At 45.7% G+C, this 27529-nt stretch overlaps 1 protein-coding gene across 10 annotated transcripts in view; it reads left to right on the top strand.

Moving 5' to 3' along the window:
* Window positions 1-27529, top strand: part of DLGAP2 (DLG associated protein 2) — a 726244-nt gene that overhangs the window by 582202 nt on the left and 116513 nt on the right. The gene's annotated exons all lie outside the window — the stretch shown is intronic.

Here is a 27529-nt window from a genome sequence, read left to right as displayed (position 1 = left end):
CAGTTATTTACATAATTAATATTATTAGTAAAGCTGCATTAACGTAATTGAGACCTGTCCGCACATGTAGAATGACACATCTCTCCTTCCCTCCTTCGTCGCTAAACCCTAAGTCAATCTAAGGGAGGGAAAAGCTTTTTTGTTTGCATTTTTCTCAAGTAACTCTGTTATTTGACATAAAACAGCTGATTTCTCCAGGCAAGCCCAGCTCCACGTGGCTTGGGTGCTGAGTGCAACTATATGCTTTCTTCCAAGGGAGCTCTGAGTTACTATCACACTCTGTTTTCCCCAGCGCTGGTTGAAATCACGTGGAAATTTTATCTGTACGCTGCCACAGACACAGTGAAGCTGGAGCTGCATTTGGCCATCACCATTTGACAGGGAGTTGGGCTTATGTGAAACGGGGCAGATGCTCCTTTAGAAGTGGGGAGTGCTGGATAAATTCAGCATCAAACGGCTGAATGAAATCCACATTGAATGTAACTGAGAAAAGACACCCTCTCCGTGGCTCTGGGTTCCTGGCCCTGCACTTAACATGGTTATTCGCCAGCCTCAAAGACTTCCAGCTGCCTTCTCAGCTTCTGATGGCCATCTGCTGTGACCGCGCAGAGGTTGTCTTACGGATCATAAGCTTGATTTCTATTTAAGTTCAAATTTTTCTTAATTTATATCCGATCTTTAGCCAGTGAATCTGTTGCTCATTTGACTGGCTCAAAGAATAATATTGAAAATCACAGGAGTCCTTTTGTGTAAAGCTGTGCTTTCTTTTAAAGGAAATTAGAACCAAAAAAAAGTTTGCTTTTCAATGTAAAGTTGTGAAACCAGGTATAGTCCTAAAAGAATGACAGTATATTATCCACTATGATTGAGTTAGAAATTTATTTCTAACTTGCCAGTCTATCCAGGCCTTTCTCTACTTGGAAATAGGCCAATAAAATTATTTTTACTCTTTATTTAGAAGGAATACTGGCTACCTCATTGGAATAAGCATGCGTTATTTTTTGTTTCACTCTGTGAAGCTTCCGAATGAATGGATGACTCATCTGACTTCTGTTTCATGAGACTTTGACAATAGCTCACCTGCATTTGTACTGGATCTAAGATTTTTCAGCATCACAATTGTGTCTATGGCACCAGTTCTTTTCTGTGACAGGCTTTTAGAGTGAGGGGGACCTGCCAAAACATAAGGCCTATGCATCCTGAGGCCACGTTTCCATCTCTGTGGCAGCGGGAACCTGAAGCTGACTCAGAGGCTGCCGTCCACCTCTGGACAGCACGTGGCACTCCGGGTGCTGTCTCACCTGGGCTGGCACAGCCCGAGGGCACCGAGGGCCTGGCTTTAATTACTGGGGGGACACCTAGAGGTGGAATTACTTTGTCCCATGGTAATTCTATTTAAAAGTTTTTTTAGAAGCCACCATAATGTTTAGGGACAGAAAGTACTTAGTGAGCCGTTCCTACAGTGTGGACATGAGGTGATGGTTGGTGGTTATAGTGAGAACAGTCAGATTTTAAAGGACTTGGGAAGAAACTGACAGGAGGATTTGGTGACGTTGGCTACAAAGGAGTTCTCGAAATGTTGCCCAGTTTCCCACTTGTGGTGGTGAGTGGGCGGCGGTGGGTTCTCATGGGAAGGGGAAACCCTCCATCGGCTGTCGGGCGAGGCAGGATGGAGCCAAGTAGCCAGTGGACCGGCCAGTGGACTTAGCACCGAGGGGCCCCCGCCAGGCGCATGCGCACTGGGGTCCAGGGATCTTGAGCAGCCCGTCCGCTGAAACATGAGGGTCAACCTGCCTCTCGTGGGTCACTGTCACCTGGGGGGCATTTAAATCCTGGTACCTGGTGGGCTTATTATCTAGAAAAGTTCCCTACGTGATTCGTACTCGCACCTCGGGTCAGGAATGCTGATGTAAAGTGTGTGAAAGGATAATTTATAGGAAGGTTTAAAAAAAAGAGAAGGAAGGAAGGAAGGTGGGGGGAGGAAGGAAGGAGAGAAGGTATGAGTTATGTTCCCAGTGTTATTACAATAACTAATTGGGAGCAAGCACCATAATTTTAGACATTTTATTTTCCAAACTGGGTTTTCCAGTTTCCTCATCTCTGAATCGAGAGGGTGAAACTGGACAGGTTTTGTTTTTTTTTTTTAAAGATTTATTGATTGATTGATTGACTGATTGATTGCTATGTTGGGTCTTCGTTTCTGTGCTAGGGCTTTCTGTAGTTGCGGCAAGCGGGGGCCACTCTTCATCGCGGTGCGCGGGCCTCTCACTATCGTGGCCTCTCTTGTTGCAGAGCACAGGCTCCAGACGCGCAGGCTCAGTAGTTGTGGCTCACGGGCCTAGTTGCTCCGCGGCATGTGGGATCTTCCCAGACCAGGGCGCGAACCCGTGTCCCCTGCATTAGCAGGCAGATTCTCAACCACTGCGCCACCAGGGAAGCCCCTGGACAGGCTTTTAACATCTCCTCCGAGTCTCTGATTCTACCGTCCACATTAAAATTAAAAACGCTTTATAATGATGTTAATGCTATTGCAGTGAAATGAGTCATTGTCATTTACAGAACACTGAGGGACGTTTTGCAGCCTGGTAGAAGTTAAAGGCATAAAACAATGCAGGAACATTTGCCTCTGGTCCCGTTCAAAATACCAATTTTTTTTTTTTTTTTCAACTGGCCTCAGTATCTAAAAACTCCAAGGAAAGGTGAGAGATATTTACTGAAAACCCTAAAATCTTCTTTAGTGACAGACAAATGAGTAAAGTCATCTTTTTAGAAGTGAGTATCACACCCCATGCCCTTGCCATTAACCATTCCATTTTAGGGCACAGACATTCTCTGAAGCTCATGGGATGTAATGTATGAAAAGTAATTTTATGATGAGGAAAATGGCCGTGGAACAGAGGAAGATAAAGAAGGTTTCTATGAAATTAAAGTCAGTGATAAAAGTAGATTAATGCAGCACATTCAAAATGACTACAATGGAAGAGAAAACCCACTTTTTCCAGGAGGAACATTTTGAGGGAAGACCCTCAGACACACTGAAATTAAATTGCCCTACCAGTAATTTTTGTGACATTGGCTCATTTATAGGAGATGTGATCGCTAATAATGGGTTTTCTTAATTCCCACGAATGTTAAATTTAAGTCAGTTGTAAAGAGTTGGTAATTTATAAGCATTTATGAGGACTGTTCTGTTGAACCAGATTTTGCACTGGCAAGTCAATTGCACACTGAAATGAAAAAAGGCAGACAAAATGAAATGATCAATTAAAGAATATTAGGCAAATATTATATGAGACACAGCATGGAGAAAACGGACACACTGTGTAATTTTAAAAATACCTGAATATAAAATAATACCTGCCAATACTTAAAGCCTTCTTCAGGACAGGCACATGTTGTGAAAATATTTTTATATAAAGGATGTTAGATGGCATTGTTTGACGTCTGCACACCATCTAACTGCATGAATGTCTCAAAGTAATTATAATATGTAACTCATTTTAAAAGAACTCCCCTTTTAGACATTTATTTTTGTGTCCTTTTATTAACACCCCTACACGTACATATAGATGTGTAACTCTGTAACTTGAGGGGCGTCCACACTTATTTCCTTCAGGGAAATTTCTAGAAGTTTCTAGACATAGTGGACACGGTGCCTTGCCAAGGTTCTGTCTGGACAGTAACAATGTATCTATTTACTGCATCCCTCCATCCTCCCCCCCCCCAGGTCCCTCCTCCACAGCAGAGACCCCTCAAGACGTGCAGCCCCCTCCTACCCACCTGCTCCTTGGGGATCCCGACACCCCTTGGGGAACGCTCCTCCCAGCGTGTGACATCGAGTCCCTGTCACGTGCTGCAGAGGAGGGAAGGTCACGTGCCAGCTAATCAAGGGGACCGCCCAAAAGATGTATTTTATTTGACAATTTAACGTTAAAACTTTGTACAAACAAATCAAAATCAGTTTTAAAGCTACTAACACATGTCTATAGAACTTAGGAGATTGGGATTTTTCATCTAGATTTCTGGAGTGCACTGCCTAGCTTTTATGCTAAATATCAGTGTTTAACTTGCACAGTTTCCAAGCCTGGCTGCTGCCGAATGAATTACGGTACCTTCTCCCGTGTTGGTTCCCTTCCTCACACAGTAAATCTTTATTTGATGCATTCACGCCTCCATCAGTGCGTGTGTGGCTTTGTCTTACTACATTTGGGCTACTGTGAAAGAAAAAAAATGCCACAGACTGGGGGCTTATAAACAGCAGACATTTACTTCTCCCAGTTCTGGAGGCTGGAGGTCTGAGATCAGGGTGCTGGCAGATTCGGCGTCTGCTGAGGACCCTCTTCCTGGCTCACAGGCGGCGTCTTCTCTCTGTGTCCTCACGTGGAGGAAGGGCTGGGGGCCCTGTGGGGTCTCTGTTAGAAGGACACTAATCCCATCTTGGGGGACCCATCCTCATGACCTCTCACCTCCCAAAGGCCCCCCTGACACCATTACTTTGGCGGTTGGGAGTCAACACATGAATTTTGGGGGAACACAGACATTCAGTCTATAGCAGATTTCACTCAAACAACAATTACTGAGTGTTTTCTGCCCTGAAGGATGCGCCCACGTTCATGACCAGCTAGCTCCCTGACCCAGCGGCCTCCACGCGCTGAGGAGTTAGAAAAAAACCAAGTGCGTCACCACTGTGCGTATAAGAGAAAAGGAATTCAGTGCATTTAGAGAAGCACTGACAGTACTCTGTATACTGCGACCAAAATCAAATTGCTGCAGACTAGGGACCCAGAGAGGCTGGTGAGCAGGGCGGCTCTGGTTGGGGTCCCAGGGACGAGCAGGTTTCCAGACACGGAGGAGCTGTAAGGCCGTTCCTGCTGCCAAACACCTGAGCACCAAGGGGGCCACGTGTCAGGACGCGCACCTTTCCAGGGGGCTGGGGGCGGGCAGGGAGGGCCGCATGGGCACGGGGTCGCCCCTGAACTCTATTCAGCGCGTCCGTCAGGGCAGCGTGTGAACTCGGGACCTTAAGGATGCGTTCTGAAAAACTGTGCTCTAGTGATGGACCCAGGTGCTGGCTTGGGCAGGGCTCCTCCTGGAAGGTGCGGGATGATGGGGGCCTGTACCAAGGCCCCTCCCGCCAGGGCTTCTGAAAGGTCACAGGGTGACCGTGGGTCTGGAGCGGTGGGACCAGACAAGGTGCCCGCTGTGTAAATACTTGATGATCAGGAGTCAGACGCTGTCCCACCCTCTGGCTTCTGCAGATGGAGAGAAACAGGCTCGTATGGAACGTGCGGGGCTGTGAGCCCAACCCAGGGCTACCGGGGATGCATCAGTGGTCCAACCAGCGGAATCACCAGGCCCACAGGGAGGGGACAGACGGGCCTCAGAGGGAGGAGAAGCTCAGGAGAGGGTGGGAGAGGGACTCTCACGGTGAAGCCCACCAACTGTATCCCATTCAGTCAGCTCCGGACCAGGGTTTCTCAGCCCCAGTCCTGCAAACCTGGAGGCTGCTTTTCATCCAGGAGGCTGCTCTGAGCGTCCCCCAAACCCCAGGCAAACACGGCCACACGTGCCCTTGGACAGAGCAACCCTCACAGAGAACTGTGCTTCCAGACCCTCCCCTGAACAGCACGAAAATTGGGGGATTTCAGTAAAAAATAATGCAGAAAACAAAGAGAGACTTAACTCCCAAGATTACATTTTGGCTTTGAAATCATTTTTTTTAAACCACGAAGTATCAATACTAATCAAAAAGTAGCTAGATGAATTCATTCTGAGTAAAATAAGCCTTTTTTTGGTGCAAATTGTACATCAAGTTTATTTCCTTCCAGTTTTATTGAGATATGATTAACACACACCACCCTATAAGTTGAGGTGTACAGCATAATGATGTGACCTACATACGTCGTGAAGTGATGACCCCGGTAAGTTTAGTGAACACGCGTCACCCCATATGGATACAAAAGAGAAGAAAGAGAAAAAGTATTTTTCCTTGTGATGAGAACTTTTAGGATTTACATTAGCAACATTCCTGTATGACACACGGCAGTGTTGCTTCCGTTTATCATGTTGTGCATCATATCGCTAGTTCTTCATCATCTTGCAGCTGGAAGTTTGTACCTTTTGACCCCCTCTCTCACCATGCAAAGATACGACATTATTATTGACCGTGTTCGCCACACTGTAGGTGTCACCCCCATGACCCATTTATCTTGTAACTGGCAACCTGTCCCTTTTAATCTCCCGCACCTATTTCTCTCCTCCCCTCTCCCCTCCCCTCCGACAACCACCTGTTTGTTCTCTGTATCTATAACTCTGTTTCTGTTTTGTTATATTTGTTCATTTGTTTTTTGCTCATTTGTTTTATTTTTTTAGATTCCACATATGTGAGATCGTTTAGTAACAGTCTTTCTCTGTCTGACTTATTTTTACTTAACACAATATCCTTTAGGTCCATTCATGTTGTCACCGATGGCAAGATTTCATTCTTTTTTATGGCTGAGTAATATTCCATTGTATATATATATACTACATCTTCTTTATCCATTCTTCTGTCGATGGACACTTATGTTGCTTCCACGTCCTGGCTATTGTAAATAGTGCCGCAGTGAACATTGGGGTGCATGTGTCTTTTCAAATTAGTGTTTTCATTTCCTTTGGATAAATACCCAGGAGTAGAATTGCTGGATCATATGGTAGCTCTATTTTTAGTTTTTTCAGGAACCTCCATACTGTTTTCCATAGCGGCTGCACCAATTTACATTCCCACCAGCAGTGCACAAGGGTTCCCTTTTCTCCACGTTCTCACCAACACTTATTTCTAGTCTTTTTGATGACGGCCATTCTGACAGGTGTCGGATGATATCTCATTGCGGTTTTAATTTGCATTTTCCCGGTGGTTAACTGTCTTGAGCATCTTTTTATGTACCTGTTGATAAAATCAGCATTTCAATATGGGATTATGGCAAAATAGAATCATATTGGGCTCGGAGCTTGATAACTCAGTGGAGGTTGGACTTGGGTCTAGAGGACAGTGTGTAGATGTCACAAGGGTGCAGTGATGTGAGGTCAGAAAAGGTGCCAGGGACCCGGTGAGGACGCTGGGCTTGTCTAGTGGCCGAGGATGAGGAGACCCCAGCTGCCACGTGCTTCTTGCTGCTGCAGACCCAGCCAGACTCAGGGGGCGTCTCCTCAGCCCCACCTCCTGATTCTGCCCAGATGCTCTTGCGTATGCAACACACCCGCTCTGTGGTCCATTCCTGCAGAAATCCGTCTATCTTAGAGGAAGCAAATATTTCCACACGTGCATTTGTCTTTGTATACACACGCACACCCATGCAAATTTGAGTAACACGGGAAGTCTTCATTTCACCTTTCAAAGCCATTCCTCCTGAAATGACACTTCTGCTGCGATAGCACCTCAAGACGTCAGCTTCTATGACAAGTAAGCGATGGCCTTTGCGCTGGGTGACATGGTCTTGGGTGAAGGCAGATCCCATCAGGAAGGGAGGAGGGTGACGGATGAGCCATCTAATCAGAGAAGAGACTGTCTGCTGAATGGGCCGTTTGCTGAGTCAGCATGTAATTTTCATTTCGTTTCCTATCTCTCATGTTTATATTTACATGACACTGATTGTAAAACCGTGGGCTGCAACCCATTCAGTGGGTCATGAATTCAAGTTACTGGGTCGCTACCAGCAATTTTTTAAATAAAAAAGGAACAGGAAAGTATGGAAGGTATAGAGTAGAAAATATCAAAGCACATCACACATAGTAGGGGAAGTATCGCTGAAGGAAACATCAGGGGTGTGGGTGTGTGTGTGTGTGGACTAGGTACCAATGTACAAGGCATCTCGTGTGGGGCACGATGGACGTGGGCGGGAAGCTGCTGGCAGAGTTGCGCCCCGTAGAACCGGGCGGGAGATGAGAGGGATCCCGCCGTGTGGCTTGGACAGAAGCACCGAGGCAGCCCCGAAGCCCTCGCATCCACCTAATCCTGCACCTGGGAACCTCGCGTCCACCTAATTTCACTGCGCCTTTGATTCCTTGTTTATTACAAATAAAGGGGAAGCCATAAGGGGACTTCCTACCTCCTGGGATTATTAGGATGATTAAACCCAAAAGTATAAGACCTTAGCAAGCTTTATTAGCATTTGATGCACGTTAGCTTTCATCATCTTTACTGTCACCCTTGTGATCATCATGACCACTCTGCTGTCACCCACCCGCCTTCACTAATCCAAGCGTGAAAGAGTGAGGGATGCGTAGGCAGAGATCGTATACGGGAAGATGGGCGCCAGCTCCCGGACGGACGTCTGGTTTCCTCAGTGTTAGTCTAGAACACGATGTCCATGGCTACTAAATTTGTATGCAGATCGCAAAAGCTGAAAACACGGATTCCAAGACTGCTCTTTGATTCTGAAGATTTGTGTGCGTGTAAGCGTTTGCCGCTTCAACTGCAGGAGACTCACGAGCACACGTGCGTTCAAACGTGAGTCAGAAGCCATCCGGAGATGTGCTTGTCTTGTCGAGTGGATGCAGGATTAGGTAGAAACGGGGCAGCGTGCTGATCTTTTTGGGTGTTAGTGCCTGTGAAGTCTGGCATCCAGGATATAGGAAATGAACGGTCAGCTGGCAGGGAAGAGAGCAGAATTATCTGACCCAGTGTTGGGCTTCTAGAGGAACTCTGTAGTTTGTGGGAAATGAAAGGTAACAGATGCCCTGGGCTTTTGAGAAATGTTTCCAATATTCCATTTTTATGGTTGGCATCGAGAGTGAGATGGCAATGCAAGGGACCAAATGGGAGAGGAGCGGGAAGGGGACTTGGGTGTCTCCGAGGACCCCTGCGGTGCTCCCTGCTCCTGCTGGGCACCTAGCCCAGTGAGTTGAACCCTACAGCATCCTCAGTGCACCTGTGCGGAGCCTGAAGCCCACAGAGGTCAGCGATTGAACTGGGTCACTGATGAATCTGCAGCCACTCTGGCTCTGAGCTAAACCAGGGTGGGATCTTTCTACCCCTCGGATCTTCCTTCCCCAAGAAACCAAAATATCCTGTATCTGGTCCGGTGTATCTAGTTTATTGTATTTGACACCTGAAATTGAATTGTTATGTAGTTGATAATAAGTTGCACCCAGAATAAACATAGAACCAACAGGTATATATGACTGCATATGTTTATCTGCTTGACCGGTTGGATTCAGGAATTGGATGCATGTCTGTATTTGTTCCAGCTTCTCGACCAGAAATTGCTCTCCAAGCCATGACAATTCAGCAGAAAACCTTTGTTATATACAAGCATCCCCATTTTCACCACAAAATGGAGCTGAAAAAGTGTTTCCACAGATGAGGGTCTTCCTTGGGATGACGGCTGTATAGTCTATGACAGTGTGCCACATGGACAAATTTGAACCCCAAAGTCTGTTTAGTAATTTAAAAGAGAAACATTATGCTTCGTCTTATCAAAATGGAATAAAGAGCGTGCATATTTTGTGTCACTTTTAGCTCCCCCAAATCACAGATTTGAGTAAAATCAACGCTAGCTGTAATTAACATTAAACTTGTAACTAACAATGTTGCAGAAGGCTCCTTGCATCAGTGCCCCTTTCACCTGCTCTGTGTCACCCAGGCGGCAGGGTGGAAGGCTGGGGGCCCACTCACCCGCACCCCGCAGCTCCCATGCTGCAGCGGGAGAGCCCTGGGTAGAGACTGCAGTGGAAATCCATACGCAAATTGCAGAAAGCAGATGCTTAGTTACGTTATAGGACAGGAATATGACCTAATACACACAAATTTTAACTATAACAACGCCCTATAGACTAAAAATAACCCAGGAATTGTATTATACTTACCCTGACAATATAATCAAAGTTGTTTATTTCACACAGTTTCCTAAACAGAACATCGCTATTCCTGCAAATTGTCATTAACTTACCAGAGGTTAGGGATGGAGGTTAAAGGGAATTTGCTCCATCCATGGGTGTATGGGAATTCTTCCTTGAGCCTTAATGCATTGATACTTTAGCGTCTAGTTTTAGAAAATTACAGCCCCAAACCCTCGGGTTCCCCCACGTGCCTCACCACATACTCTTAAGTGAAGCCAAAACTCACAGCAAACCAAACAACAAAGCACCCACACTCAAAGTTATTAATAATTAAAATAAACAAACGACATAGCGATCGGTCTTGTCAAGCAATCTCCTTGCTGAAAATTCTGCAAACCAGCTGATTGCAAATACCCATGCGCACTAGCTCACTGCCATGGCCCTGAAGGAGAGACCAGGAAGCTCTAGTATCTTTTACTCATTCATCTGAAGACTCATTAGACAAATTGTGTGTATGTTACTAACATTTTCTAAAGAAGAGTCGACATCCAAGTTTCTAATCTGGCTTCCCCGTGACCCTGGCTCTGGCCTGGGAGGTGAGCATGCAGCTGTGCTGTTCTAACTGTATACATTGGCATCTCGGGGGCGGCGTAGAGGAGGGGACAGGAGCGTCCACATGGCCCCAGGCCCCAGCCTGTGCAGAGTTATTACAAAGATGCAATCCCTGTATCCTCCAGCCCAACAGCAATAGGAGAAGGGAGGGAGGAAGAAAGGCATTGTATTGTCACAGGGACATTAGCTGTCACCAACACCAGCTATCTGTGTACGCACCAGCCTCTCATAACCCAGTGTACACCCACCTCCAAGAGACAGATACAGGCTGGAGACAGACGAGACAGAGTTCCTGAACCCAAAAATGGTGGCAAGACTTCCCAACCTCATCTACAGCAAGGCCTGGGAGCTACCGCCTTCCCCAGCAAAATCTCCTGGCTACACTCCAGTCCTCAAAACTAGAAGGCACACTCTTTAGTAAATAATTATAGAACCAGGGGAAGTTACAGAACCCATGCCGAGAGGTCAGGGCCCCCGTCTCCCAGTACCCTCCCATGCTCGCATCGTGATAAACAGCACAGCACCTAACTCTGCAGAGCTCAGAGGTCCAACCAGCTAGCACCCCAGTCAAGTGTTTATTGAAACCCCGCTGCGTACAAAATGCTGTTTAGATGTTGAACCAAAAGATGCAAATAACTCTACATGTTCTCTCAAATTCTTTGGTTCTTTTAGGCCGTGCAGGGTGTTAGATTTGCTTTAACCAAGCACGTTTGGGTATCTCCCTGCAGAAAAGGGCTACGCAGGCATCCTGTGGGCATTGCTGAGCGGGCAGCGGGAGACGTGGGGCTGGTGCCGAATTAGACAGTGAGCGGGGAGGAAGTGGAATCAGAGGGGACGAAAGTGTCCATAATTAGTCAGAAATAAGATTCTCTGTCCACTACAACATGTCCTCTCCCTGCCCGATTTTAAATTCAACCCTCATTTTTTTGCTTACACCAATCTTCCCGGAAGGTCACGTACACCCTACAAAGTGAGGTTAATTCCGAGCAGCCCAGGGATTTTAAAATTTCATGTACATGTTTTCTGCTTTTTATATATATATGAATTTACTTATTTATATTTGGCTGCGTTGGGTCTTCGTTGCTGCACGCGGGCTTTCTCTAGTTGCGGCGAGTGGGGGCTACTCCTTGTTGCCGTGCGCAGGCTTCTCATTGCGGTGGCTTCTCTTGTTGCGGAGCACGGGCTCTAGGTTCACGGGCTTCAGTAGTTGTGGCATGCGGGCTCAGTAGTTGTGGCTCACGGGCTCTAGAGCGCAGGCTCAGTAGTTCTGGCGCACGGGCTTAGTTGCTCCGTGGCATGTGGGATCTTCCCGGACCAGGGCTCGAACCCGTGTCCCTTGCATTGGTAGGCGGATTCTTAACCACGGTGCCACCAGGGAAGCCCTGTTTTCTGCTTTCTATTACTCATCGCACAGAATCTGGAAGTGCATTTGAAACTCCATTTTTAAAACTCAATGAAATGAAATGTTATAAAATTTAGCGTGATTGCAAATGTATCAGAGAAGAGTGAAAACAATTTATGCTGGGTAGGAGGATGCAACAGGGATTCACGACAAGAGCACTTATGTCTGAGTAAATGGTAGACGTGTGGGTCTGGGGAACCTGGGTGGCACCTGGGTCTACACTGAACGGGCCGGTCTGGAGTTCCAGGCTCTGCTTAAAGCACTTCACTTGTAGGACTGGTTTATTTGTCCTTCCCCCCATCCCCGCTGCCACCCCGTGGCTGGTGTGGCTCCCGTCGCATGATACGGGGGTGGGAGAAGGTGCAGCACCCCGGATGTGGGCACTGGCGCTGCAGCCTGGCAATCAGGTGATGGAGAAGAGCTGGGTGAGGGCCCGAGAGGGACAGGGGTGAGGACCACGCATGGATGACACAGAGTCTGGATCACGTGGGGACGGTGACACGTCGGGGTGGGATGAGGGGATCCAGCTGGACACCTAGGGCAGAAGCCGTAGAGGATTATCGTGTGTATGGATGGTGGCTGAACCCACGTTGGGCGTGAAAGTCTGCCCGGCTCAGGTGTCGTCCTTCCATTTCATACGCAGAAGGTCCCAGCATGAGACACTTGCACGGGTGGCCACCAGGGAGGAGAAGGGAGAGACCAGGTCTCTGTCCCTTCCCCAGAGAGAGAGACACAGCATGGCGGGCAGTGCGCGCGCACACACTCATGTGCGCACACACGTGCACACACACACACATGTACACACACATACACATGTACACGCACATACACATGTACATACACATGTACATGCACATGTGTGCGCACATATACACGTGCACACACATACACATGTACATGCACATGTGCACACACATACACATGTACACACACGTGCACGCACGTGTACATGCACACGTGCGCGCACATATACACGTGCACACACGTGTGCACACACATACACATGCATGCATGCATGCATACGCATGTATATGCACACACATATACATGCACACAGACCACGTGCACATACATGCACACATATGCATGTACATGCAGACTGCGCACACATGCACACAGACGCAGGATCACATTCGCGCACACGCACGTGCCGGGGCCAGGGGAAGCGGCTGCAGGTGTGGGGAAGCCGCCGCGCCCGGCGTGAGGAGCAGCCGCGATTGCGGGGGGCGCTGTGAAGGAAGCCCCAGGGCCCCGGAGGGGGGTGCACGTTATGTGGGCGCTGAAGGGCACGTGCTGGAGGGGTCGGTGGCGTGTGTTTCACCCTGAGCACAGGGAAGACGCGTGTCTGGAAGTGACAGCGGCCCCTGTGAGCCCCCGGAGGGCCCCTTGCACGTATTTTGTGTGGCCCACGTGCTGTTCTTTAAACCAAGTGCGCAAACAAACAGCAAACGGAAGGGGAGCTTTTCCTTCATCGTCCAGATTTCTGGCTTCATTAGGGGGAGGGTAAGGGCCGGCACCACCAGAAAGTGTTTCCACGGGCCAGCACGCCCACGCCACCCGCGGGGCCCGAGCACCAGCCCTCTGCACTCACCCCATCCCAGTGCCACGCGGGTGAGGCCGGGCTGAGCAGGTGGCGGCCAAGGCGGCCACTTGAGGTTGGACCAACCAGCAGCTTGGATAGGCTTCCTGTGCACGGAAGGTGCCGGAGCCATGAAAGTTGCGTCTGGTTTTGTCTCTGGAAGAACCGTGCTTGGGGCCTGGGCCTGGATTCTGGCAGCCACGTGGAGGAAGGGGGGCGGCAGTCTCGGTGCTCTGGGCTTCCACAGCAGGACACCGTCGGCCGGGCCCCTTAGACGACTGACATTCGCTTCTCCCAGTTCTGGGGGCTGGACGTCCAAGGTCAAGGTCCTCGCAGATTTGGTGTCTGCTGAGGCCTCCCCTGGTTCACAGACGGCATCTTCGTGCTGTGTCCTCACATGGGGGAAGGGCTGGGGGCTCTCGGGGGTCCCTTTTATCAGGGCTCTGATCCCATTTGTGAGGCCTCCACCCTCAGGACCATATCAGCCCCCAAAGCCCCCGCCTCCTGACCAAGGAGAAGCCGGACAGCTGCGGGGTCCAGGGCCTATTTGGAGCAGTCAGACCTGAAGCGATGGGAGAAAGACAGGACCCGCAGGGTGAGCGCTGAGGCCACAGCAGAGGGGCCACAGCAGAGGGGCCCACACCCCATCCCCTACCCCCGGTGCACATGCCCCCTTAACCCCCACTTCCACACCCATCCCCACTGCGTTTCTCCCCACCGTGTACATGACTGACAGCACTGCCTGGGCCACCTCCAGGAAAGGGGAAGAGTCGCTCCTCTTAGCAAAGTACCAAGGAGCGCTTCTCTGCGTAAACGTCCTGGTGGGGGACCCTCCATCCCGAGGCAGCCGCGCCTGCTAGAAGAAAGGATGCACCGTCTCTGGACACGACTGTCCTCGTCGGGATGGGAGGTGGCCTTTGCAAGCCTCTCTTTGCTGTCACACTTGGATTGCTGGTTCCATGAAAACCCGAGAAGTCAGTACCCACGTACTCATTGCATCAGGAGCCACAAATCCGTGTTTCTTTTTCAAAAACAAGGCCTCACGTTGTAATATGGCCCCGGGGAATTAATGGAATATGGGTGGGGAATTAGGGGGCTTTGCACCAAGTAAGCGTCCAGGGGCGTGGGCCTCGCAACTGGGAAATTGCCAGAAGGAACGCCTGGTTCACAGCGACTCCCTAACTGAATTCCACTCAACGCAGATCTGCAGACTGTTTTGTTGAAATGACATCAGTAGAAACATTTAGGAGTGATTAAAACTGATGGCCCTGCTCCATTAGAGTCTGGTGTGTGTCAGACGGGGCTGATTTGGAGCCGCCCACAGATCCGTCCAGAATACTGAGCGTTCCCTTCCCGGGTTGGGTGACTTGTCCACGGGACTCAGGCACAAAATCGAGTTTGTTGCTGCCCTGCCCCAGCTGGATTGGCTGCTGCTTCCAAATTGCATTCCGGTCGTAATGAGATCTGTCTGCTCCATCCGCGTTCACTGGGACAGAGCCTATTAGCTCTTGTGGGGTTTTGTTTGCTTTGTCTTCAGACTGTCTAATCTCTGGCTGTGGCAGACCAAGTCGAAGTTAAAAATGGACTTTTAAATGCACATTATAAAGGGAAAAAGCAAATACATACTACATGTCTGGGTGGTGTGGGAGTAAGGTATGTGGAATAGAGCTAGCTGACAATTACATAACATTGGAGCTCACGGCAAAGCTATTGTGAGGATCCAGTTTTCCAATAAAGAGATTGAGTCTCAGAATCAAGTTACTTGTCAAACCACTGATCAGCTAGGAAATGACCTCAAGATGGTTTGGGCCCAGGTCTCCTGGCAGCTTTAGTGTTTCTGGAGGGTGTGGAGTCAGATAAAAATTTTTATTTCTCCTTTTGCTATTTACTGTGGATTTAAGTAAGTTATTGAATCTTTGAGCTTTACCTTTCTTAGTTTCCAAACACTGTGATAGTAATATGTAAATTCTATAGGGTTCTGAGAATCAAGCTAGGCCAATGTGAGATATTTCTATTCTAGTCACCTTCTTCGGCCACTGAAAAAATCAACTGTATTAATTATCTGTTTTAATCATATGTACATACACACACGCACACACACGCGTAAGTGTATGTCTGTGCATATAGGTTTCACAGTGCTGGCTGATGCCTAAATACTTCGTAAAATGAATTCTTGCACCAGGGCCCGTGGTCTTCCCACTGCTTTCCTGGCCAGGCATGGTGGAGGTCACTCAGGCAGAGCTGGGGAGGGGCTGAGCTGGACTTGAGATCCAGACCCCAGGGTTCTGACCCATCCCCACCTCGCCCTGCCTGTGACATGCGTGTTCTAAGTCGTGGTTTAGTTCTGCGGAGGGGCGATGAGTCACCCTGGGGCATCTCCAGCTGCTCAGGCTGGGTCTGATGGAAGGAAGGGGGCTTCTGCATGGCCAGCGCCATCCTGGGCCCCAGGCCACGCACGGTGCAGGACCCGCTGTACCCAGTGCAGCCGCCGGCGTCCTCAGGGGACAGGAGAAGAGAGCCGAGTGAGAAGGACTTACCGCAGCTGTGAAGACAGAGGAGGCCCAGCCCACGCGGGGGGCGGGGCCTTAGAGCTGGAGAAGGCGAGAAGCCGGTTCCCCGAGGAGCCCCCTGCCCCCCGCCCCTGCCCCGGGAGGACCCAGCCCTGCTGTTGTCTGGACTTTCGCCCACTGGAATCTAGTTCAGATTTCTGAGCGCCGCAATCTGAGATAAACATGTGTTGTCGCTTGGGAGGTTCTGTTTTGTTCCTTTTCAATTAATAGACTTTATTATTTTGAGCAGTTCTAGGTGTACAGAAGAGTTGAGCAGAAAATACAGAGTTCCCATATATCAACCCCCCCAGGTTCCCCTCTTACCAAATCTTGCATTAATGTGGTACATTTGTTATAGTTGATGAGCCAATATGGTTCCATTATTATTATTACAGATTATTAACTATAATTATTAACTACAGTCCATGGTTTACATTAGGGCTCACCCTTGGTGTTGTACATTTTGTAGGTTTGTGAAATGTACAATGTCATGTATCCACAATTACAGTGTCATACAGAGTAGTTTCACTGCCCTGAAAACCCTCTGTGCTCCACCCGGTCGTCCCTCCTCCCAACCCGAAAACCCTAACAACCCCTGATCTTGATACTGTCTCCGTAGTTTTGCCTTTTCCAAAATGTCATATAATAGTAATCATACAGGGTGTATCTTTTTCCTACTGACTTCTTTCACTTAAGAATATGCATTTAAGTTTCCTGCATGTCTTTTCATGGCTTGATAGTTCATTTCTTTTTATCACTGAGTAATATTCCATTGTCTGGATGGCCCGTGGTTTGTTTATCTATCAACCTACTGAAGGACATCTTGGATACTTCCAAGTTTGGGGAATTATGAATAAGTCTCTAATTGTACGTAAGTCTACCCTATCAGCTGTTTCGTTCATGGATCACGTTTCTGGTAAAAACTCATTGTCTAACCCAAGGTCGCCTAGATTATCTCCTATGTTCTCTTATCTTCTAGGAGTTTTATAGTTTTGCATTGAACATTCAGGTCTACGATTTATTTTGAGTTAATGTTTGTGAAAGGTGTAAGGTCTGTATCCAGATTCTTTTTTTCTTTTTGCATGTGAACATCTAGTTATTCCAGCACCATTTGTTTTCTTGTTTTGGGGGGGTTTTTTGGCCGCACCATGTGGCATGCAGAATCTTGGTTCCCTGACCAGGAATCGAACCCGCACCCCCTGCATTGGAAGCATGGAGTCTTAACCACTGGACCGCCAGGGAAGTCCCCCAGCACCATTTGTTTAAAAAAAAAAAAAAAACCTATTCTTTCTCCATTGAATTTCCTGTTCTCCTTTGTCAGAGATCAATGACTATATTGTGTGGGTCTATTTCTGGGCTCTCTGTTCTGTTCCATTGATCTATTTGTCTGTTCTTTCACCAACACTACGCCATCTTGATAACTGTAGCTTGGTAGTGAGTCTTGAAGTCAGGCAGCCAGTCCTCTGACTTTTCTGCCTCTCCTTATAAACTTTATAATTGGTGGTGTGTCATTATCCACAAAATAACCTGATGGGATTTTGATTGGGATTGCACTGAGTCTATAGACCAAGTAGTGAAGAACTGATATCATGGCAATTTTGAGTCTTCCAATATACATGGAATATCTCTTCATTTATTTAGATCTTGTTTGATTTCTTTCATCAGCATTTTGTAGTTTTCCTCATATAGATCTTGTATATATTTTATTAGATTTATGCTGCATTATTTCATTTTTTGTTGCCAATATAAATGGTTTTGTGTTTTTAATTTCAAAATCCTATTGTTCATTGCTGGTATATAAGAAAGCAGTTAACTTATGAATATTAATCTTGTATCCTGCAACCTTGCTATAGTCACTTATTATTTCTAGGAATTTTTTAATTGATTCTTTGGGATTTTCTACATGGAAAATCATGTCATTTGCAAACAACAATGGTTTTATTTCTTCCTTCCCAATCTGTATACTTCTTATTTCCTTTTTTTGTCTCGTTACATTAGCTGGGACTTCCAGTGTAATGTTGAGTAGGCGGTGAGAGGGGTCATCCTTACCTTGTTCCTGATCTTAGCTGGAAAATGTCTAGTTCCTCACCATCCAGTATGGTATTAACTGTAGGTTTTTGGTCAATGTTCTTTATCAAGTTGAAAAAGTTCCCTTCTATTCCTAGTTCACTGAGAGTTTTTATCGTAAATGGGTGTTGGATTTTGTCAAATGTTTGTTTCCATCTATCGATATGATCATGTGATTTTTTTTCTTCTTTAGCCTGTTGATGTGTAGGTTATGTAATTGATTTCTTACTGAAGTATAGTTGATTTACAATATTGTGTTAGTTTCGAGTATACAGCAAAGTGATTCTGATAGATAGGTAGATAGATTGATAGACAGATAGACAGGTAGATAATGTATTATTTTTCAGATTCTTTTCCATTATAGGTTATTAAAAGATATTGAATATAGTCCCCTGTGCTATACAGTAAATCCTCGTTGCTTATTTATTTTATATATAGTAGTGTGTATCTGTTAATCCCATACTCCTAATTTATCCCTCCCCGACCCCTTTCCCCTTTGGTAACCATAAACTTTTTTCTATGTCTGTGGTCTGTTTCTGTTTTGTAAATTAGTTCATTTGTGTCACTTTTTTTTAGATTCCATATATAAGTAATATCATATGATATTTGTCTTTCTCTGTCTGGCTTACTTCACTTAGTATGATAATCTCCAAGTTCATCCATGTTGCTATAAATGGCATTATTTCATTCTTTTTATGGCTGAGTAGTATTCCATTGTATATATGTGCCACAACTTCTTTATCCATTTATCTGTCGGTGGACATCTAGGTTGCTTCCATGTCTTGGCTATTGTAAATAGTGCTGCTATGAATGTTGGGGTGCATGTATATTTTTGAATTAGAGTTTTGTCTGGACATATGCCCTGGAGTGGGATTGCTGGATCATGTGGTAACTCTATTTTTAGTTTTTTAAGGAACCTCCATACTGTTCTCCATAGTGGCTGCACTAACTTACATTCCCACCAACAGTGCAGGAAGGTTTCTTTTTCTCCACACCCTCTCCAGCAACTATTATTTGCAGACTTCTTAATGATGGCCATTCTGACCGGTGTGAGGTGATACTTCATTGTAGGTTTGATTTGCATTTCTCTAATAATTTGCAATGTTGAGCATCTTTTCATGTGCCTGTTGGCCATCTGTATATCTTCTTTGGAGAAATACCTATTTAGGTCTTCTGCCCATTTTTTGATTGGGTTATTTGGTTTTTGATATTGAGTTGTATGAGCTGTTTGTATATTTTGGAGATTAATCCCTTGTCAGTCGCATCATTTACAAATGTTTTCTCCCATTGTGTAGGTTGTCTTTTCATTTTGTTTATGGTTTCCTTTGCTGTGCAAAAGCTATAAATTGATTAGGTCCCATTTGTTTATTTTTTGCTTTTATTTCTTTTGCCTTGGGAGACTGATCTAAGAAAATATTGGTACGATTTATGTCACAGAATGTTTTACCTGTGTTCTATTCTAGGAGTTTTTTGGTATCATGTCTTATAGTTAATTCTTTAAGCCACTTTTTTATCTTCATATATGGTATGAGGGTGTGTCCTAACGGCATTGATTTACATGTGGCTGTCCAGCTTTCCCAACACCCCTTACTGAAGAGACTGTCTCTTCTCCATTGTACATTCTTGCTTCCTTTGTTGAAGATTAATTGACTGGAGGTGTGTGGGTTTATTTCTGAGCTCTCTATTCTGTTCCGTTGATCTATTTGTCTGTTCTTGTGCCAATATCACACTGTTTGGATTGCTCTAGTTTTGTAGTATTGTCTGAAGTCTGGGAGGGTTATGCCTCCTGCTTTGTTCTTTTTTACTCAGGATTGCTTTGGCAATTCTGGGTCTTCTGTGATTCCATGTAAAATTTAGGATTATTTGTTCTAGTTCTGTGAAAAATGTCATGGATAATTTGATAGAGATCTCATTAAATCTGTAGAGTGCTTTGGGTAATATGGCCATTTTAACAATATTAATTCTTCCAATCCAACAGCATGGGATATCTTTCCATTTCTTTGAATCATCCTCAATTTCCTTTATCAGTGTTTTATAGTTCTCAGCATATAAGTGTTTCACCTCCTTGGTTAGGTTTATTCCTAGGTATTTTTTAATGGGATTTTTTTTTCACTTTCTCTTTCTGATTATTAGTGTAAAGAAATGCAACAGATTTCTGTATGTGAATCTCATATGCTGCTACCTTGCTGAATTCATTATTAGTTCTAATAGTTTGGGGTTTTTTTAACTTTTATTTTTTAATTTATTTGGCTGTGTTGGGTCTTCGTTGCTGCACGCGGGTTTTCTCTAGTTGTGGCGAGCAGGGGCTACTCTTCGTTGCGGTGCGCGGGCTTCTCATTGCCGTGGCTTCTCTTGTTGCAGAGCATAAGCTCTAGGCATGCGGGCTTCCATAGTTGTGGCTCACAGGCTCTAGAGCACAGGCTCAGTAGTTGTGGCACATGGGCTTAGTTGCTCCACGGCATTTGGGATCTTCCTGGACCAGGGCTCAAACCCGTGTGTCCTGCATTGGTAGGCGGATTCTTAACCACTGTGCCACCAGGGAAGTCCCAGTTCTAATAGTTTTTGTGTGGAGTCTTCAGGGTTTTCTATATAGAGTATCAAGTCATCTGCATATAATGACAATTTTACCTCTTCCCTTCTGATTTGGATATGTTTTATTTCTTTTTCTTGTCTGATTGTTCGGCTAGGGCTTCCATTACTATGTTGACTAGATTTTTCTTCTTTAGCCTGTTGATGTGTGGATTACATAATTGATCTTAAAATTTTGAATCAACTTTGTATTCCAAGAGGGAATCAATCCCGCTTGGTCATGATGTATATAAATCTTTTTACACACTGTTGGATTTGATTTGCTAATAGTCTGTTGATCTGTGTTCATGAGAGATATTGGTCTATAGATTCCCTTTACTGTCATATCTTTGTCTGATTTTAGTATTAAGATGATGCTGGCCTAATAGAATGAGTAAGGAAATATACCATCTGATTCTATTTTTTTGGATGAGACTGTAGAGAATTGATATATTGATAATTTCTCCCTTAAATATTTGGTAGAATTTACCAGTAAACCCATCTGAGGTTGGTGCTTTCTGTTATTAATTATCGATTCAATTTCCTATAACATGTATAGGTCTATTCAGATTATCTGTTTCTCTTTGTGTGAATTTTGGGAGGTATATCTTTCAAAGAATTGGTCCATTTTATCTAGGTTATCAAAATCGTGGGCTTAGAGTTGTTCATAATGTTCCTTTTCTGTCCTTTTAATGTCTGTGGGATCATTAGTGATGGCCCCACTTTCATTTCTGATGTTAGCAATTTGTGTATTCCCTTTCTTTTTCTTAAATAGGCTAGAGGCTAATCAATTTTATTCATCTTTCAAAGAATCAGCTTTTGGTTTCATCGATTTTCTTTTCCGATGTCCTGTTTTCATTTTAATTTATTCTTATTACTCTAATTTTTATTATTTCTAATTTTTATTATTTTCTTCAGCTTATGTTAGATTTAATTTGCTCTTTCTTTTCTAGTTTCCTAAGGTGGAAGCTTCAGGTTTTACATCTTTTCTAATATATCGCTTCAGTATCATAAATTTTCCTCTCAGCATTGCTTTTGCTGCATCCCACAAGTTTTGAGAAGTTGTATTTTCATTTAGTTTGAAATATTTTTAAATGTCTTGTGAGACTTATTTTTTGACCTATGTGGGGTTTAATGTGGTGTTCTCCAAATCTGGGGGTTTTCCAGGTATCTTTCTCTTATTGATCTCCAGTTTAATTCCATTGTTGTCTGAGATTATGATTTGTATGATTTCTATTTTTTAAAAATCTTTAAGGTTAGTTTTATGGCTCAGTGGTCTGTCTTGGTGAATATTCTGTGTGACCTTGAGAAGAAGGTGTGTCTGCTGTTGCTGAACAAAGTCATCTACAGATGTCAGATCCCTTTGACGGATGGTGCTGCTCAGTTCAGCTACATCCTGACTCATTTTCTCCTGCTGGGTCTGCCCATTCTGATAGAAGGGTATTGAAATCAGCTATAATTGTGGACTTATCTATTTCTTCTTGCAGTTCCATCAGTTTTTGCCTCGTGTATTTGGAAAGCTCTGTTCTTAGACACGCATACACTAAGGACTGTAATGTCTTTTTGGAGAATTGACCACTTTATCATTATGTCCAGCCCCTCATTACACCTGACAGTTTTCCTTGCTCTGAAGTCTGCCTTGTCTGACATTAATATGGCCATCCCGGCTTTGTTTTGATGAGTGTGAGCATGGCGTAGCTTTCTCCATCCCTTTACTTTTCATCTTTCTGTGTCATTATATTTAAAGTGATTTTCTTGTAGACAGTGTACACTTGGATTTCAGTTTTATCCACTCTGACAGTCTCTGTCTTTCTTAGAAGGGTGTATTTAGACCATTGATTTTTTTATATATAAATTTATTTATTTTAAAAAAATGGTTCTGACAAACCTAGGGGCAGGACAGGAATAAAGACGCAGAAGTAGAGAATGGACTTGAGGACACGGGGAGGGGGAAGGGTAAGCTGGGACGAAGTGAGAGAGTGGCATGGACATACATACACTACCAAATGTAAAATAGATAGCTAGTGGGAAGCAGCCGCATAGCACAGGGAGATCAGCTCAGTGCTTTGTGACCACCTAGAGGGGTGGGTGGTCCCTGGGCTTGTCTCTGTCTGCCTTGGGGGCGGCTGTGGCCCCCAAGGAGGGTGAGAGGGAGACGCAAGAGGAAGGAGATATGGGGATATATGTATATGTATAGCTGATTCACTTTGTTATACAGCAGAAACTAACACACCATTGTAAAGCAATTATACTCCAATAAAGATGTTTTTAAAATAAATAAATAAATGAATAAAGATGATATGAAGTTCAAAAAAATTTTTTATTTTATTTTATTTATTTTTGGCTGCGTTGGGTCTTCATTGCTGTGCACAGGCTTTCTCTAGTTGCGGCGAGTGGGGCTACTCTTCATTGTGGTGCACGGGCTTCTCATTGCGGTGGCTTCTCTTGTTGCAGAGCACGGGCTCTATGTGCACAGGCTTCAGTAGTTGTGGCATGCGGGCTGAGCAGTTGTGGCTCACGGGCTCTAGAGCGCAGGCTCAGTAGCTGTGGTGCATGGGCTTAGTTGCTCCATGGCATGTGGGATCTTCCCGGACCAGGGCTCGAACCTGTGTCCCCTGCATTGGCAGGAGGATTCTTCACCACTGCATCACCAGAGAAGTCCCTAGACCATTGATTTTTAACATGATTATTGATATAGTTGGATTAATATCTACTATATTTGTTACTGGTTTTTCCCTTATCCTTGTTTTTTGTTTTTTTGTTTTGTTCTGTTTTGTTTTTTGTCTTCCACTCTTTTTCTGCCTTGTCTGGTTTTAATTGAACATTTTATAGGGTTATGTTTTCTCTCCTTCCTTAGCACATGAACTATACTTCTTTTCCTACTTTTTTAAGGGTTTGCAACATACATTTACAGCTAATGCAAGTTCTCTTTCAGATAACACTATACTGCTTCATAGGTAGTGAAAATACCTTATAACAGAGCATCTGAATCCTTCTGTCTTATCTCTTATAACATTACTGTCTTTTCTTTTACTTGTCCATGAGCTGTAATCACTGGTCACTGTTATTATTTTGAACAAAGTGTTGCCTGTTAGATAAGTTAAGAAAAAAAGGAGAATTTACTTTACCTTCATTTATGCCTTCTCTAATGGATTTCCCTTGTTGTATAGACTGAGTTTCTCACCTATATAACTTTTCTTCTTCCTAAAGGATTTCTTTTAACATTTCCTTTAAGACAGACCTACTGGCAACAGATTCCCTCAATTTTTGTTTGTCTGAGAAAGTCTTTATTTCTCCTTTACTTTTGCAGGATATTTTGCTGAATATAGAACTACAAATTAGTGAGGTTCTTTTTTCTTCTTTCACCATTTTAAATATCTCATCCACTCTCTTCAGGCTTGCATGGTTTCTGAAGAAAAGTCCAGTAATTCTTACCCTAGCTTCTCTGCAGGGAAGCTGTTTTTTCCTGTGGCTTCTCTCAAATATTCTCTTTGTCTCTGATTTTGGATATTTGCATATGATGTGCCTACATGTATATTCTTGGTATTGATCCTGCTTGGTGTTCCCTCAGCTTCCTGGATCTGTGGTTTGGTGTCTGTCATTAATTTGGGGAAATTCTCAGTCAATGTTGCTTCAAATATTCTTCTGTTCCTTTTTCTCTCTCTCCTTCTGGTATTCCCACTATGAATGTGTTACACCTTTTTAATTGTTCCACAGTTCTTGGATATTCTGTCCTGCCTCTTAATTAAATCATTTTGTCTTAGCATTTCAGTATTGGAAGTTTCTATTGACATTTCTTCAAGCTCACTGATTCTTCCTTTTGCATCAGTGTTCAGTCTGTTGCATCAGTGTTCAGTCTGAAGGTTTTCTTCATTTCTGTCAAAGTGTTTTTGATTTCTAGCATTTCCTTTGATTCTTTCTTAGAGTTTCCATCTGTCTGCTTCCATTACTCATTTGTTTTTGCATTACATCCACTTTTGCCATGGGAACCCTTAGTGCATTAATCATAAATGTTTTAAACCCTGGTGTGATAATTCCAACATTCTGGCCATATCTGTCTCTGGTTCTAGTGCTCTGCACCTCTTCAAACCATGTTGTCTTTAGTTTGCCTTATAACCTTTGGTTAAAAGCTACAGGTGATGTACTTGGTGAAAGGTCTTTGGTGTGAGGTGCCATGTTTTTCTCTCTAGTAGTTGGGTGTGCTCACTGACACTGTAGCTGTAGGTGTCAGAGGCTAAAGCTTAGTGTTTTGTTGTTTTGGATTTTTTCTCCACTTAGGTGAGACAGGAAGGCTAGGGAGGCTTCCGCCAGCTCAGCTGGGCTCTAACCAACCCCAGTAAGTTAGCTCTGGTAGAAGAGTTTCTGCAGAAGGAAGAACTTGTTAAGGAGAACAGCATGTTCTGGCGTATTTCACTGTGGCTCCTTTCCCTCCCTCTGTTGGAAGTGAGGGGATTTTTCTCAGATCTTCACTGGGAGAACCAGGCAGGCTCCTGGAGGTAAATCTCACAAAGCGTGGGTCCCCCAAGACTGGGTCCCCTAGAATTTTCCCCTTGCAGACTTGTCCCCACAGAGCCTCCAGCAAGTCCTCCATGCCAGCTCAGTTTCCTCTGCCCCAGCCCTGGATTCTGCTCCGGTAAGTTGTGATTCTCTGTATCCACCTGTCTGCATCTTCAACTTTTGCATCAGTGACCTTGGTTCTCTGCTGTGTCTAAGAAGAGTTGCTGACTTTCAGTTTGTTACTCGTTGTGAGGATGGGGGTGGCGACTTCAAGCTCCGTACCTGCCAGACCAGAGACCAGAAGCCTAACGAGTGCTGTTTAAGCTCCTGACCATGGTCACTTGTCCCAGCATCCAGAGGAAACTAACACAGGGGAAGGGCTCAGCCGTACAAAAGTGGTGGCGGTGAGGCTGGGGGACAAGCAAGGAAGGACACTGCACGCAGAAGGAGGGGTGCGAGCCCCGCCAGCAACTTCAGCCGCCAGTGGCCCTGCCCACAGAAGAGCTGATGTTTAGGCTGAACTGAAGGAGGTCGTGGGCAACCAGCATGTGAAGCAGAAACTGAGAAATAAAGTGGAGGGTCCTTTTGAGGACAGACTACAAAGGACCTTGCCTGTCTGGAGAGTTTGGATTTTATACTGAGCAATTCAGAGGTCTTGGGGTTGTTTGTTTATTTAACGAGGAGGGGCAGTGTCGGGGCTGTGCTTTTGGAAGAGAAAGCTGTAGGGATGCAGTATGGATGGGGTAGGCAGGGGGGCCCCTGGTGGGGCAGAAGGAGTGCCGTGAGGGAGGGTCCCCACGCAGGTGGGCAGAGGCGGGGGTGGGAAAGCAGGCTGGCTGCAGAGGGAGTCACAGGACGGCTGGAGCCATCAGTATGCTCTAGATTTCACAGCGATGGCTCGGGTGGAAGCTGCCAAATGCGGTGAATGTAGAGCACGTTTTAGTGGAGCCGATGGTCATGGGACAAGGCAGATCCCAAACTTTGCTCACCATGTCCCTTCTCGACTCCTCCTATTGTAAAGAATTTTGCTAGCGCGGTGTCTCCAGTAACACAGAGGTTTCTCTTCCCCACCAAACTGTGTTCCCTCGGCAGCTCCAGGTCTGCCCGGAGCAACTTGGGTCAGCTGGACACAGAGAAGGCCAGCCGCGTTCCGTCGGTGGGCCTGGAGGCAGGTCAGGAGAGGTAAGACATCAGGGCACTTGTCTTGGGGACCTTCCTTTGGTTCAGCCAGTAAACATGTATGCAGCTCACGCCAGGTGCCAAGAACACATGGCAATGCCCCGCCGCAGATCTTGGGCTCAGGTTTGGTGCCTGTGATGCCTTGGTTTCCTCATCAGTACAGCGGGTACGGACGCCTTCCAAGCATGGCTGTTGGAAGGACTAAGGTAACCCATGTGAGGCAGCCGGCCAGACGTGGGAGCTCAATGCAGAAGCTCCTATTTTGTCAGAGAGAAGAAAAATGAGCAAGCAGAATGAGGAAATGGAGATTACCTATTTTGGATAGTAATTCAAAAGCTTTCAAGTTATATGACATTAAATGTTTCCCAAACAAATACATCACGTTAACTAGCAAACAACAGCCATTTATCCTTTCTGTAGTCTTGTGTGAATTTTGGAATAAAAACCAAGGACTAGCTCTGCAGACTGAGAAGGATACAGCTTTACATTTTCTCATCTGTCTTTCACAATAACTGTGGAGAATAAAGATGGGCAGGGGTGCTGGAAAGACCGTTGTCCAAGGAACGATCATCACTGGTGTCCAGGCTCTGCCAGACACCAGCAGGACGACCTTGAAGGGCGACCTCGTCGTCCGCCCCAAGAATTTCCTCAAATAAAATAAGTTGTGGGAGGGACCCCAGTCCCCCCACTCTGGGCTCTCAGGGGACACCATGACATTAAGACATGACCCTTCAGTAAAACGTTCAGAGGAGAATCCACTGCTCCCGTGGAGCCTCCAGGGGGAGAGCCGTACATTGGGCCAGTGGCCGTGGCCCAGTTGAAAACAGCATCGCTGGCCTGCAGTTTAAGACTCCACGCAGATGTGGGGACTTGCTGCCCTACCCCACACGGGTGGCCCTGGGGTCTCTGGGCCGTCCTGGGAATCCCACTACGGATCTGCGATGGGGCTGTGGAGCCATCCTTCAGAAACTGGGAAGGACGTCTGGGTACGAGCCCAGCTCTCCCCAGTCCCAAGGCAGATCCCAAACTTTGCTCAGACCACGGCTGAGGCATCCAGATCCTAAAGGGCAGGACTCCGCAGTCCCTGAGTACTCTGGGGCCTCCGTGCTTTATTTTTGTCGGTTTCAGCAGGAGTGACACCTGGCATCCAAGAGCTCGAGTGCACCTGCTCTCACTGATGTGAGACAAGCCCCCGAGGGCGCGCCCATCCCGGCCTCTCTCAGCACTTTGTGAACTTAATAGGGATTCAGAAGAAAT

Source organism: Balaenoptera ricei, chromosome 21 (genome assembly GCF_028023285.1).
Source record: "Balaenoptera ricei isolate mBalRic1 chromosome 21, mBalRic1.hap2, whole genome shotgun sequence".
Classification (NCBI taxonomy): domain Eukaryota; kingdom Metazoa; phylum Chordata; class Mammalia; order Artiodactyla; family Balaenopteridae; genus Balaenoptera; species Balaenoptera ricei.
This window is presented reverse-complemented; position numbering and strand designations above follow the sequence as displayed.